The sequence below is a fragment of the Ochotona curzoniae genome, unplaced genomic scaffold (assembly GCF_017591425.1).
Source record: "Ochotona curzoniae isolate NIBS_2020 unplaced genomic scaffold, NIBS_Ocur_1.0 contig_3819, whole genome shotgun sequence".
NCBI classification, from domain to species: domain Eukaryota; kingdom Metazoa; phylum Chordata; class Mammalia; order Lagomorpha; family Ochotonidae; genus Ochotona; species Ochotona curzoniae.
In genome coordinates, this window is record NW_024466004.1 from 30,828,852 (window position 1) to 30,841,433 (window position 12,582).

General features: G+C 45.8%; 1 protein-coding gene across 1 annotated transcript in view; it reads right to left on the bottom strand.

Moving 5' to 3' along the window:
- The window catches only part of IMPG1 (interphotoreceptor matrix proteoglycan 1), a 98,129-nt gene that overhangs the window by 8,627 nt on the left and 76,920 nt on the right, over positions 1 to 12,582 (bottom strand). The window lies entirely within an intron of this gene.

Below are 12,582 nucleotides of genomic sequence, written 5' to 3' on the forward strand. Positions count from 1 at the left end.
GAACAGCTGGGGTTCGAACCAGTTCCCAGACGGACTGCTGATGCTACAGGCTGAGGCCACTACGCTGGCCCTGGTACACATCATTTCATAGCCACTGGACAAGAAAATTAAGGTCTTTTAGTTTTAACAACTTACTCTACCCGTCTGTTCCTCTTAAGTAGTGCCTTTCTGCTGGCTCACTCCTCAGATGCATGCACACAACAGTTGTGACTGAGCCAGGAGCCAGAAACTCTGCTCAGCTCTCCCATATGGGAGGCAGGGACCCAAGTACTTCAGCTACCAGCTGCTCTCTCCCAGGATGGTGTAGCAGGAAGTTGGAATTGGAAGCAGAGCCAGGACTTAAATGTGAGGTGACATTTCAGGTGGCATCTTAACCTATGTACCAAATCCCCCTCCCGCCCACTGCCCCGCAAGAGTAACTAGGAGAGAGTAGCCAGTCATTTATTTGGACATTGTTATGAGAAATCGGGATGATTTCACATTTTAAAAATTTCTCCTAATTGGTTTATCCCCAAAGTCCTAATATTAAATTCACTCTTTTGGATTAATCATTTATTCCCTGTTAAAATTTAAGTAGACATTCTTTTTCCTTGTCACTGATTATTCTATTTTACTCTCATCTTAATCATGTAGGCTGTCTCAGATTCTTTGCAAAGTGCACTATAATTCAAGAGACTCTCGGCATGTTTAACTCCAAGAGGCCAGTGGCCCCATCAGCGCTGCTTCTCTGTCAGAGCCAAACACTGAGCTATCAGAAGAACAAGTGGCCAGAATCCCCAGGTGCAGTTGACAGAACTCAACAGACCGGAGTCCTTAGCACCCACCAGGGCTTCCAGCCATGCCAGTACAGTTACTGGCCTTTCATATATTCGTTATTCAAAACTTAGTGTGGAGAACTAGGGAACAAGAGCTCATGCGTAAGACAATTTTCCCAAGAAGTCTAAGGGAAGTAAGGAATGTTTATAGTGAATTCTTCTATACAAGAAGCCCAACATCTAGCAAGTATAAGAGCTGTGAATTTGTGAATGAGATTAGCACAGGGTAGCATTTCTGAGTATCTACAGTGAACTGCGTTTGGACATGCAAAGATGAAGCAATGTATTCCAGCTGGAAACAGCAGCTTGAAGAGGTTACAGAAGCCAGAAAACAAAGGGGAAGAGAAATTTGTTAGGTGGGAGCCGATACTTGTGGGTGCTAAAGAATGGAACTAGAATTGGAGGGTCTGTCAAGCCAGGGTGTCACACTAAGGGACTGAACTTCACAAGCAGGTGGGCATCAGGGGGAATTTTCAAACAAGGAAAGGGTATGTAAATAGTATTTTTAGTTTCTGAGATCACCTGGCCAAGTATTTCCCAAGTATGAATATTTGGAGAATCCTAAGCAGGATTTGATATCTTTTAGTTACTGAAACTTTTTGTAAATTGATTATAAAAAAATAATGTGTGTGACTGTTCATGGGAATGTAAATGATCACAACTCTTATGGGAAGCAGTCTGGGGGTTCCCTGGAATGTCGAGTAGCATTCTCCAGGATGATCTTGCAGTCCCACTACTGGGATAGCACATACCCAAAGAAAATGAAATCGGTATGTCAGACATCGCATTCCCACGTTCATTGCAACACTATTCACAGCAGTCAAACTACAAAACAAACCAACTGTCTAAAAGGATGAATATGAAATGTGATAAACACAGTGGGATGCTGCTGAGCCACGAGAAGGACCAAACCCTGTCATTCATGACACATGGCTGAACCTGAGGGGATTATGTTAAGTGAAATCGGCCAGATGGAGAAAGACAAACACCGCATGATCTCATGTGTTGGAATCTGAGTTGGTCTCTGTGTACTTGACGGTAGAGGAGTGTCACCAGAGGCTGGGGAGGGGTCAGTGAACCAACACCAAGTTAAACTTGGGAACAGTAAGTGCTGTGTGTGTCACTGAACAGCAGGGTGACTGCAGCCAACAATACTGCATTGTGTATTTCAAAAGAGTTAAAGGAGAGGGTTTTCAAAGCTCTCATCACATAGAAATAGCAAATGTTGTAGGTGATGCATCCACTAATTGGTGTATACGTTGTTCACTAAACTCGGCATATAAGTATTGAAACATTTCTTCTGGTACAATTTTGTAAATAGAGAAAAGAAGGTGAATTGTCCTATGAAATATATGTAACCAGGTACTCCCCCCAGCTGCTCCCTTTTTCTCTCCAACTTCACCCACTTCTTTTTGCTTTAGACCTCTCAGGGTCAATCCAGCTGATACGCATCGTGAATCTTGAAGTGAACAAGGCAGTGAGCTGCTTTGACAGATCTACTGACCACAGAACCTGGGTGGACAGGGTGTAGGGACTGGGGAAGAACTCAGTGAACAAGGCCGTTTCTACTCTGACCCAGCACCTCCCATGGCCGAAGGTGCCAAAGTGAGGCAGATACTGTTTGGGCAAGCACTGGTTCCTGAACGGCAAAGCAGATTTGTTGCCTTTTTGTGCAATCGTACTTCTCTGCAGCTTGGGGGTGTCTCCTGGACGACCTCTCCTGGTGCTGTGAGCTGACTCTTCTGACTTCAAGGCTGCTAGGGCTAGTCACAATAAGGGATCCCTTTAAGACTGGACTCGGATATATACTGACGATCATGTGATGTCCCCTGCAGGGCCTGTGTGAGGAGCAGCTGTCAGCCAGGGTGCACTCAGAGCTGTCCTTGACACAGACCAGCGGGCAATCCCAAGGGTCTGCCTGCCTCCCTCCATGGTGAAGAAATGTGTCAGACTGGGAAATCTGACTGAGTCGGAAGACTGTCTCAGATGCAGGCTAACCCTGTGCAGTTACTGTGATGATAAATGCCTCTATTTTGCTATGATTTCTTATTGCACAGCCAGGCGTAGTCTGCCTGTCAGTAAAGCTGCACAATAAACAACATTTGGAGAAATGAATTGATCTCAAATTTAGGGGCCCCGAATCAGGTGTATATGAACACCAGATACAGCCAGTGTATAAATTACTTTTTCCATGTTGCTGATCAGGGCCAGTCTACAGAGAAGCAGGAGGCTTCAGACCACAGAGCTTAGGTGCTGCTGACTGGGTGTGTTTCCCCAGGGCCCAGGACACTGGGCATCCAGTCTGTACCTATCAGCTTGACTTTTTAAACCTTCATTGGGAAGAGGTTATGGCCAACTTCTGCTTCAGATTTTTATATTCCTGTATGCTTTCAGATAGTTTAAATGCTCAAGTTATTCCAGGGATCTTGAACTCATTTGCTCACCTTGCAAATGAGGGAGTTGAAGGTTAGCAAGATCTTTGCCTGTGTCCACATCCTCTGATGGAGCTCTCACTCTTTCTGGAGAACACGTGAGAAGTACCAAGGACAGGGCCCCAAGGGGAAGCTGTCAGATGCCTGCTAATATTGCAAGCTTAAGCAATTGGATAAGTTAGGGTGAAAATGGAAGACCAGAGTACAATATTAATTTGTGGGGAAATGCACACTTGCATTCTTCTAACCTTGAAAGTGTTTTCCGGGATGTGATGGTGGCCCTCTTATCTGACCTGATTCAAAGGACACTTGTAACTTTATGCCTTAGGCCGACACTGAGGGCTGGATATGGGCTGATTCTTGAAGAGCAAGAAAGGTTTTTGATAAACTTTAATCATGAAACAAAACGTCCCCATGTTGCTAATTTTTTTTGGTCAGATCCCATGTATGTTTCTTTCGTGTTAGAATGGTGGTCACACATAGGTAGGCCATAATAGTTATTTGCTTCCTTAACACATCTTCAGGTATTAGAAAGTTAGCTGGACTTGCTTTCTTTGTTCTGGCTTTGGTCAACGATAATCTGTATGCTCTGTAAAAACTGAACAGCTCTGAACATGGACCATAGATTGGAAGAGGGGAAGAAAAGGAGACTTGAGATCCAAAATGGGCCGGAAGAAAAATTAGATTGATTTTCAGGAGATCTTAAACACACTTATTTGAAAAGCATATTGACAGAGGAAGAGTTTTTCATCCACTGGTTTATTTCCCAAATGACGTCATCAACCAAGGCTGGGCCAGGCCAAAATTGGGAGCTGGAAACTCGGTCCAGGTGTCCCATGTGGGCGCCAGGGAGCTGGGTGCACTGGCCATCACAAGTAGTGGCATTGTCCACTGTATCATTATGCCAGTCTAGATGAATATTTGCAAGTTAATGAAACTGTGCAGGTCTAGGAAATAAAGCCTCATGAGTGGCTTATAGATTAAACTGTGATAGCCTTTGCTTCCTGGCTTGGCTTAACCTTTCTTCCCATGGATTATCTTTCTGATTGGCACTCTGGAGGGGTTTCTGCATGGGCCTGTACAACACTGAGCAAACACCTAATATCCATGACTGTTTCCTATGAACTGATGTGGCAGCTCTTCTGATGAGCAGATTTAAAATCTCTTCAGAAGATTTGTGGCCTGAGTTGAGCCTGTCAGGGCTTGCCAGGTACCAGGGGGAAAGCAGATGTCCAGGTCTATCGAATACCCAGAGGTCCTGGCCTACCCCTTGGTGTCTCATGTGGATTCTGGCTGTGATCAGAGCATTTGTGTCCTTCCCCTCGGGACTGTGGTGGAGTAGGGCTGGCAGTTCTAGCTACAGACAGGAAACTAATATTTACCAAGGGTTGTGATGTTTGGCACTGTGCCCAGGCTGTGGCTTCATGAATACTGTACGTTCATGAATACAGAAAGCACCTTGCAAATCTGTAGCAATGCTTCTGATACTTTTGTAGGTGGGAAAATGGATGCTCATGTTGGCTAAGTTTGACCTAAGATCGCCATCCATAGATGTCTGTAGTGTTCCATATCACTTTCAGATATCCCCTCAGTGGTTTTTCAAGCTTTTGGTTTCCGAGAGGCCCCAGGGACAAAGAGCAGCAAGGAAGCTGGGTGGAAGGCTGCTGCATGTCAGCATCTCTGCTCAGTGGAGGGCAGTTCATCTTTGACCCATGCTTTCTGTTGAAAAAGGGCTCCCCCAATGAACAAAAGGTCAAAGCTGGCACCTGCCACCACTCCTTTGGGAGGCAGGATGTTTTCTTGCGGAACACAGTGTGACCTGCTGGCTCCAATGTGGGTTTTCTTTGTTCCAATGTGACAGTAGTGAACACGGATCGAAATAATTGAGCCGCCAAGTTGGACCAGAAATGTTTGTGTCCTTCTGTGATTTCCTGCATACATGCCTTTCTCGTATGGATTTCGCCACAGGAGTTGCTTCCCTAAAGGCTTTTGCATGCATTTCAGAAGTCCTGAATAGCATTCCCACTAGCTGGCTGAGGAAGGATGCTCTAAACTCCCCAGCTTGCCAAGGCCACAGAAAAGCACTGAAATATGTCCCCTGTCTGCAAGAAACACTCGAGCATTTTACAGCTCAAGTTTTAAGGATAAAGGTTCTGGTTCAGAGATCATAGCCTCCTGAGCATCTAGGCTCTTTCTCAACCTCCCTCTTCTGGTCCCAAAGATATTCATGTTTGTCGGGACTGAAAATAGGCTCTCCCTGAGCATCAGTTCCCTGGGGTTTCATTCCTGCCTTTCCCCACTCCAGTTCAGCCTCAGAATGTCAGCTTGCCCTGTATCCTTGAGGTTGGGTATGGACTGGCTCCTTAGCCTTGGTCATTCCACAATCTCCCCCTGTACTGTTCCCAGGCCATATATGGTTTGATAGAAAGCAAGGCACCTCCCTTTTGGCTCCATCTAAGGGAATAATTTTAGCTCTGCTTGGTCAAATTTCAGGCTTCTTGGGGACAAGCCCGGCTTGTTGTTTTTTTCTTAATGCAATGATAGCCAATGTTCGCTAGATGGCGCCCAACAGTCTAAGAAGGAAGACTAGATTTAGGGAATGTTCGAAATGATTTGTCTCCTTAAAATCTTTGGTTCCCTGTGCTTGGGAAGGCATTAGCACAGTAGCAGGAGTACCTCCAGGGGACCTGCCAATGGAGCCATTGTTACTCAATGATTACAGTGCAGAACAGCCTGCTGGATTCTGGGAAGATGGCATGAATTCCTGGATCAACTTTTCCAAACTGTGCAGTTCCAGCCCTGAAGGGTGGAGTCTGTTAGATGGGACACAGGACCCCATGCTGCTATGCTCTGCTGCCCAGGGTGACCCAGCCTCGGGGTACAACCAAGTAGCTAGGTTTCAGTTGGCATCAGCCCATTTCCAAACCAAGGTTGTGTGGGCATGGTTCTATGGGCAGGGAAAAGGCAGGGGTCCTTTGTTTGGTTTGTAGGGACATGGCAAACTCACACCCCGAATAGCAGGGGATGCAGTCTTTGTGCCCACCATTCTTTTGGAGGCCCATAAATGTCTTTAAAATATCTAATCTGTGCTGTATTTGGTTTTACAACCCAGCAGTCCTGAAACGCAATTTCAAGTATTCTGTATTAATAGGCATTGAGGCCAAAGGACCTACAGCAAGGAAGTCTGAACACAGCCCTGGAGTTTGCTTCTGCTGAAGGCATGAACAACACTATTACATGGTGCTTGGGGTAAGGGCGTGGCCGCTTGAACAAAGGCATCCCTCTACTGATTGTTGATGTGGTATGAATCTGGAACCTCCTTTTGCACACAGGTCACTCCAGCTTCCTTCCAGTCCTGGGAGCACAGTGGGCATGGCTGTGTGTAGTTCAGAGTGAGTTGGTCTGTTCAACTTGGTCTACTGACACTGAGACCATAGGCAAGCACCCCGGGCGGGAGGCTCCCGGACACTGGCTGTGGCCTTGGGAAAGCAAGTTAGGAGACTCTTTAAATGGTGTATTTTGGCTAGGTGGTCATGAATAATCCATCAAACACAAGTTTCCCACTCCCAGTGTTGTACTGGGATAAAGAGTGACAGTGGCTGGCTGGGGGTGCTGCCATGTGTTACCACTATAACTGCTCATACAATTGAGTGATGAAGAGAAAGTTTGAATACTTGCATTTAACTTACTGTTTGGCTGCTCCGCTGTAATATGGGCATTAGCCTAGAATGTTTTGCTTCGTTTGCTGAAGGTAGGATCAGAGTGAGCATAATTCAGTGCTAAGTAGCACATGGCATAGCCCCAGGCGTGTGATGGGAGCTTGATGGGCATTTGTGGGATTCAGCTGCTTAATAAAGGGAGCCCTTTGTGGTTTGAAGGGGGCAAGCAATGCGAGACCCTCTGGGTTTGGTTCAATTCTTTCCCACTCTCAGCCTCTGCTACAAACTGTTTATCATGCCCTCAGCGAGTCTTCGCTGCGTGAGTGAATGCATGAATGCCCATAGGCCGCCTGTTCTCAATGTGAGGTTGAAGGATTATTTCAGCTTGCAGATATTATCTGAATCGGCCATACTGGGCTCTCCTGAGTGAGCTGGAGTTGGGGCTGAGGGCCCTGCAGCTGGGCTGAGTCCCCAAATCATGAAGATTTTGCATCAAGGGGCTGGGGGAGGGGTCCTGCGGGTGTCCTAAGGAGAGAACAGGTTGAAACTCTGCAGGGAATAAATGTTCAGCCAGCAAGCTAAGTATTCTGCAGAAAATCCCAGCCCCCCAACACCCCACGACCAAGGCTAGCAGGGTGTGGCTCCAGGATGCAGGGCCAGGGCTAGAACACATGAAGCAAAAACAGGGAGGAGAGGCTTGGGACTGACCTGGAAGCATTCCCGTGAGTATCCCAGCTGTCAAGGGACCGCCTTTACAATTCGTGCAAAGGGAATATTGGAAAGTTAGGACAGTGGAACACTTTACATTCTAAAAACATAAAATGTTGCAGGAAACTTCACTTGAAGTGTAGCTACTAACAGAATTGACAGGATTAATTGACGTGTGCAGTTGCTTTTGTTAAGTGTCGAGCAGCCCCTGTGCAGCCTGTGTCTGGGTGTATACACGTGTGTAATAGTGCATACGTGCTGGAGGCCAGTGTAAGATTCTCAGTCACAAGGGGCACTGACCCTGGCTTTGAGCTGCTGTACTCCATAACTGCGACTGGTAAAAGGTAAATGGTTCTCACTTCTGTGAGCCGCAGCTTCTCCATCTACATCAGAGGGAAATAATATGGACTCTGCATTCTTATCTATTAAGATGTAAAGTGCCAGTTAATGGTGACTCATCACTGTTTTTATCCTTGTGATGAGTGGAAAGCACCACTTTTTCAAAGCTGGTGACTACGTGGCTCTTACAAATGAAGCTTTTTTTCCTAGAAAAGAGGTGGCTTAGGCACCTCTCCACTTGAAAGCATCGGGTGCCAGACTGTAATTAATTTCAGTGTTTACCATGTGCCAGCCTCGAGGCCTGCCCGTTTTGTTTTGAGGAGGTTTCTTAGGAATTCAAGAAGAGAATAACTTCTATGTGGTTTTGCATTTGTGAAGTCTTCCACCTGCATAGCTAAATGGCATAAAAGCCCCATGTGCTTCTGAAGAATTTTCATCGCCGCCTAAGTGAAAGGCACCTCTGGTTGCTGGAGATGCTGGCAGAATATTGAGCAAGCCGTGATTCATTCGTGTTTTCAGTTGATAAATCACAAAATGTTCTAACGTTGGTTTTCACTTTTTATATCAGATTCATTTATTAAAGGAATTTTCAAAAGGTGACCAGCAAACCAAAGCCGGTGCTGTCAGAGGGCCCGTGTCGCCCCGGCTGCTCCTCCACAGGTGCTCACTGGCCTAATGAACTGCTGCCCTCAGTGAGACAACACGTTCAGGCAGGAGTTCGGGCACTGATCTGCATGTGCCATGACCTACCTCGGCATCTCCTGAGAGTCTTCCGACTATAGTTCAGGAAGCGGTGGTGGTGGGGTGGGGAGACATTTTTTTCTCCCTGTCTGCTTATTGCCTTAAGCCACCTTTGCATCTTGGCTTTTGGCAAAAAGAAATCAAAGCTTGATCAGAAATGATCCCAAGTTTTGCAAATCAAGCTAGATACCTGCGCTGTTGAGCAGTGCCTGTAAATGTAATACAACTGGGGCAGAGATGAAAAATCCTACTCGGAGATGGCCTTGACATTCCGCTCAGCTTCCCTGAGCTTCAGAGACGCCTCCTCCTGCCTCTAGGGTCCTGACCTCCATTAGAGCAGTTAGTTTAGAAAATCTGTATTTGCAGACTTTCTAGGCACCTTTTGAGATGCAGATCTTTTACCAAGCTCAGCAGTGTTCTCAAGGGCCCTGGGGCCATCCAGTTAAACAAGCCGGGAGACTATGGGCTAGTCCCTGTGTGGAGGGCAGGTAATCACCTCTCTTTGAAGTGCTTGTTGGACAGAAAGCAACTTTCTCCTTTCAATCCAACATAAGATCTTCTTTCTGTCCTGGCCACCCACCGACTGTGCTTTTGCCAGAGGTCCTGATGTGCTAAGAGCTGTCTACTTTGGTGCCCTCACAGCTGCTGCGGGTTGCTGGCCCGTTTCTTTTCGTCTCTCCCTCGGCTTCACGGCTTTCTCTGACCTCTGCTTGTCCTTTGCACCTCACGACAGCGGTTTCTTCTCCCCCTTTTGCGTGCTTTTGCTTCACAATGCTTTATTCCCAGCTCTTTGCTTTGTGCCCTACACGTTCTCCTGGGCTGTCTTCACCTGTCTTCTGGCCTCAGGTGAGATTTCCCCACATAAACACTCGGTCTTGGCCTCTGCTGGCCGCACACACCTATTTCGTAGGCTACAGGACAGCTCACCCAATGTCCACTCCCTTGGAACTCACTTTCCCAAATGTAGTTTTTGGAGTTTGTTCACATCCTTGAAGATCTTATTGATTTTTTTTTTTTTTTTGCCTTATTTGCGTTTAAAATGAATTCATTTATGTACTATACTTCAGGACTAGATATTTTAGCATTTTCCAAACCCGAAGTTCTTAAGTAAAACATCATTAATCACAGGCAATGTAAAAGACAAATAGGATCACAAAGTGGATGCATACGGTTTTGGCAGGGACTTTAGCAGCCTGGTTCCAAGGCACCTGGCTTAGCCTGGACTCTGCTTCCTCTCAGCTTGAGTTTTCCTTCACATTTCCCTCTATCCAAGCTGAAGCACATCCTAGAAACCTCTGCACTTGGCTCTTGCCCTTGAGCTCCACCTCCCTGCCCTGCCTGGATCTTCCTCCCTCTCTCTACCCCCACCATACGGGAAGGCCTGGATTGCACTGCTTGGCTGGGTACCAAGACCACTACGAGAGTTGCTCATCACTGTGAAATTGATGACCCTCTCTTGTGTACTTTCTGTTTCTATTCACATCGTGATGGCCGTGTTGAACAGACCGTATGGTAGCTCTTTGTGTATGCCTCTATCTCCCTTGTCAGGCATTTAGCTCCTTGAAGGCAGAGAAAGGGTCCTGGCATCGCAACAGTGTCTGCCTTCTGGCAGGTAATCTATAACTGTACAGTGATTATGAACAAACAGGAACCTAAATCCTGATTGCCTTATCGTTTACTTGTCTAACTTTTCTGTCACGGTGAATATAAAGGCCAGAGGGACTAGGAGGTTGCTTCAAAAATTACTAAGCATTTGGAAATGGGGCACAAAGTCCACTATATGGCCTTTGGTGTGTTATTAGGATATAAGCAACCCCATCTAACACCCAGGGACCACCTGTGGGCCAGTCTGTGGGCCACCTGCATTTGTACAACCTGCCAGCTAAGAATCCTGTTACATTATTAAATGGTGAGATTTCAAATGGTTATATAAGTACTTGCGTAACATCTGATTCTGCTATTTGGCTTGCATCATGTAAAACATTTACTGTTGAATCCTCAGTTTGCTGATGCCTAGAATGCAGAAACTTTGCTTGACTCTCAGTTATGGCCCCGGCATTTTATCACTCTGTAGAGTTTGAAGTTAATGCAGAGAAAATGGGGAAGACACAGGGATTGTATTTTCTACTTTGTATTTACATGTTGTATACATGATTTTCTTTGCCTTTTTTCCCTGTATATAGTCGGAGAACCAACCAGTTTCTGTATTCTCGACATCAGATTTATCATCCTAGTGATTCCCTTGTTAATAAGATAAAGAAAAATGTTAATATACTGATGATATATTGGGTTACAAACAGGGAACTCAGTTCTGGTCTGCCATGTGGGTGGCTACTGGGCCTGCTGCCTGTTAGGAGCACGTGCTAGCAGGAGAGTGGAATTGGGAGCAGAAGCAGGACTTGAACCTAGGCACTCATTCTGTTTTGGGATGTGGGTGGCCCACATGGCATTTTAACTGCTGTGCCAAATGCTCACCCTTACAAATGATTGTTGGAGACATTGTGAGGCTGAATCTTTAAGTTTGGTGGGGGGGGGGGGAGTTAGTTTAGGGAGGGTAGTGATTCTGGGGCTCAGTATACAGGACTGGAAGTGAGAAGACCTTTGCCTTGCTTACCCAGTAGGGTTCTATAGCACTAGCTGTAACATCCTATTTCTACCAAGGCAATAGGAAAGAGGGGGCAAATTAGAAGTCCAGTAACCCAGTATTGCTCCTGGCAAATAGGCTGGGAAAAGGTTACATTTCCAAAATACCTTTTCTATTTTGGAATCCTTTGCCACAGATACAGCTGTGTATTTCAGACATCGTATTTTCAGTAGCTTTTTTTTTTTTCTCAAGATGTTCCCTTGTTGTTTCAAAAGAATGTCCTTAGCAAACTGAACTAGCATCAGTGAGTTTAAGCAAATACTGGAAAGATCAGAAACCCAAATCATGTTGGTTTCATGTACTTGCCAAAGTGGCCTTCAGGTCTCCCTGAAGGACTGATTCTTAGTGTCCCATGGGCCTCTGCCGTACATTGTGGGCATTGCTGTGTCAGCCCAAGGCATCAATTCCTGAAGGGACCACGTCTGCAGAAGAGCCAAGGGCTGTATAAATTGGAGTCCGAGTTCTGGTTCTAAAGGAACTTGATGCAATTATTTTCATGTGCCATGTTGGAACCTGAAAGGCAGTGATCCAGTGGCCGCCCTGGTTGCCCTACCTAGAGGATGTTTAAACGAGCCTGCCTATCGATCACTTTGACAATTTCTAGTCAAATACACCACCAAAAGGTAAAAATCTAGATTAGACCATCACACTGAAACTAGGAGCAAAATAGCTGTCATGTTGTTGGATTACAAAGAACAATAGAAAAGGCTGGAAAAGCATCTTCACATTTTATCTTAATCTGTTCCAAAATTTAAACACCATTTTACATCAAAATAGCAATTTTGCGCACATTTCCACAAGCTAAAATCATACACAAATGCTGATGTTGGAAACATTTTCCTGTAATGATACAGGTCTTGTTTTTAAACAGTATTTTAACCTTTAAGAAATTTTGTGAGATGAGCAGATTCACAGAATTAGGGAATAAATGACTTTGTAAAGAAGCAAGTGTGGGGTGTTCTGTGGGCTTTTTGCTCTGCCTTGAAATGAAGCAGAGTAGGAGGAATAGCAGTGGATACTGTGTGGGTTGATCATCCAAGCCTGCTGAACTCTTGTGAGGTCCTGGGGCAAGCCTTGGGAGGCCCTTCTCCCTGGGCCACCATCTTACTGTCCCATGTAAGCATGCAGAGGTGTTGGCAAACAGGCTGCTGTTTGAATCCTGATACCTCAGAAAGGAATTTTCTTATGCTGTTTGTCACATCACTATTCGATCCCTTCCCAGTAGCCGGTGAATAACACCTTCA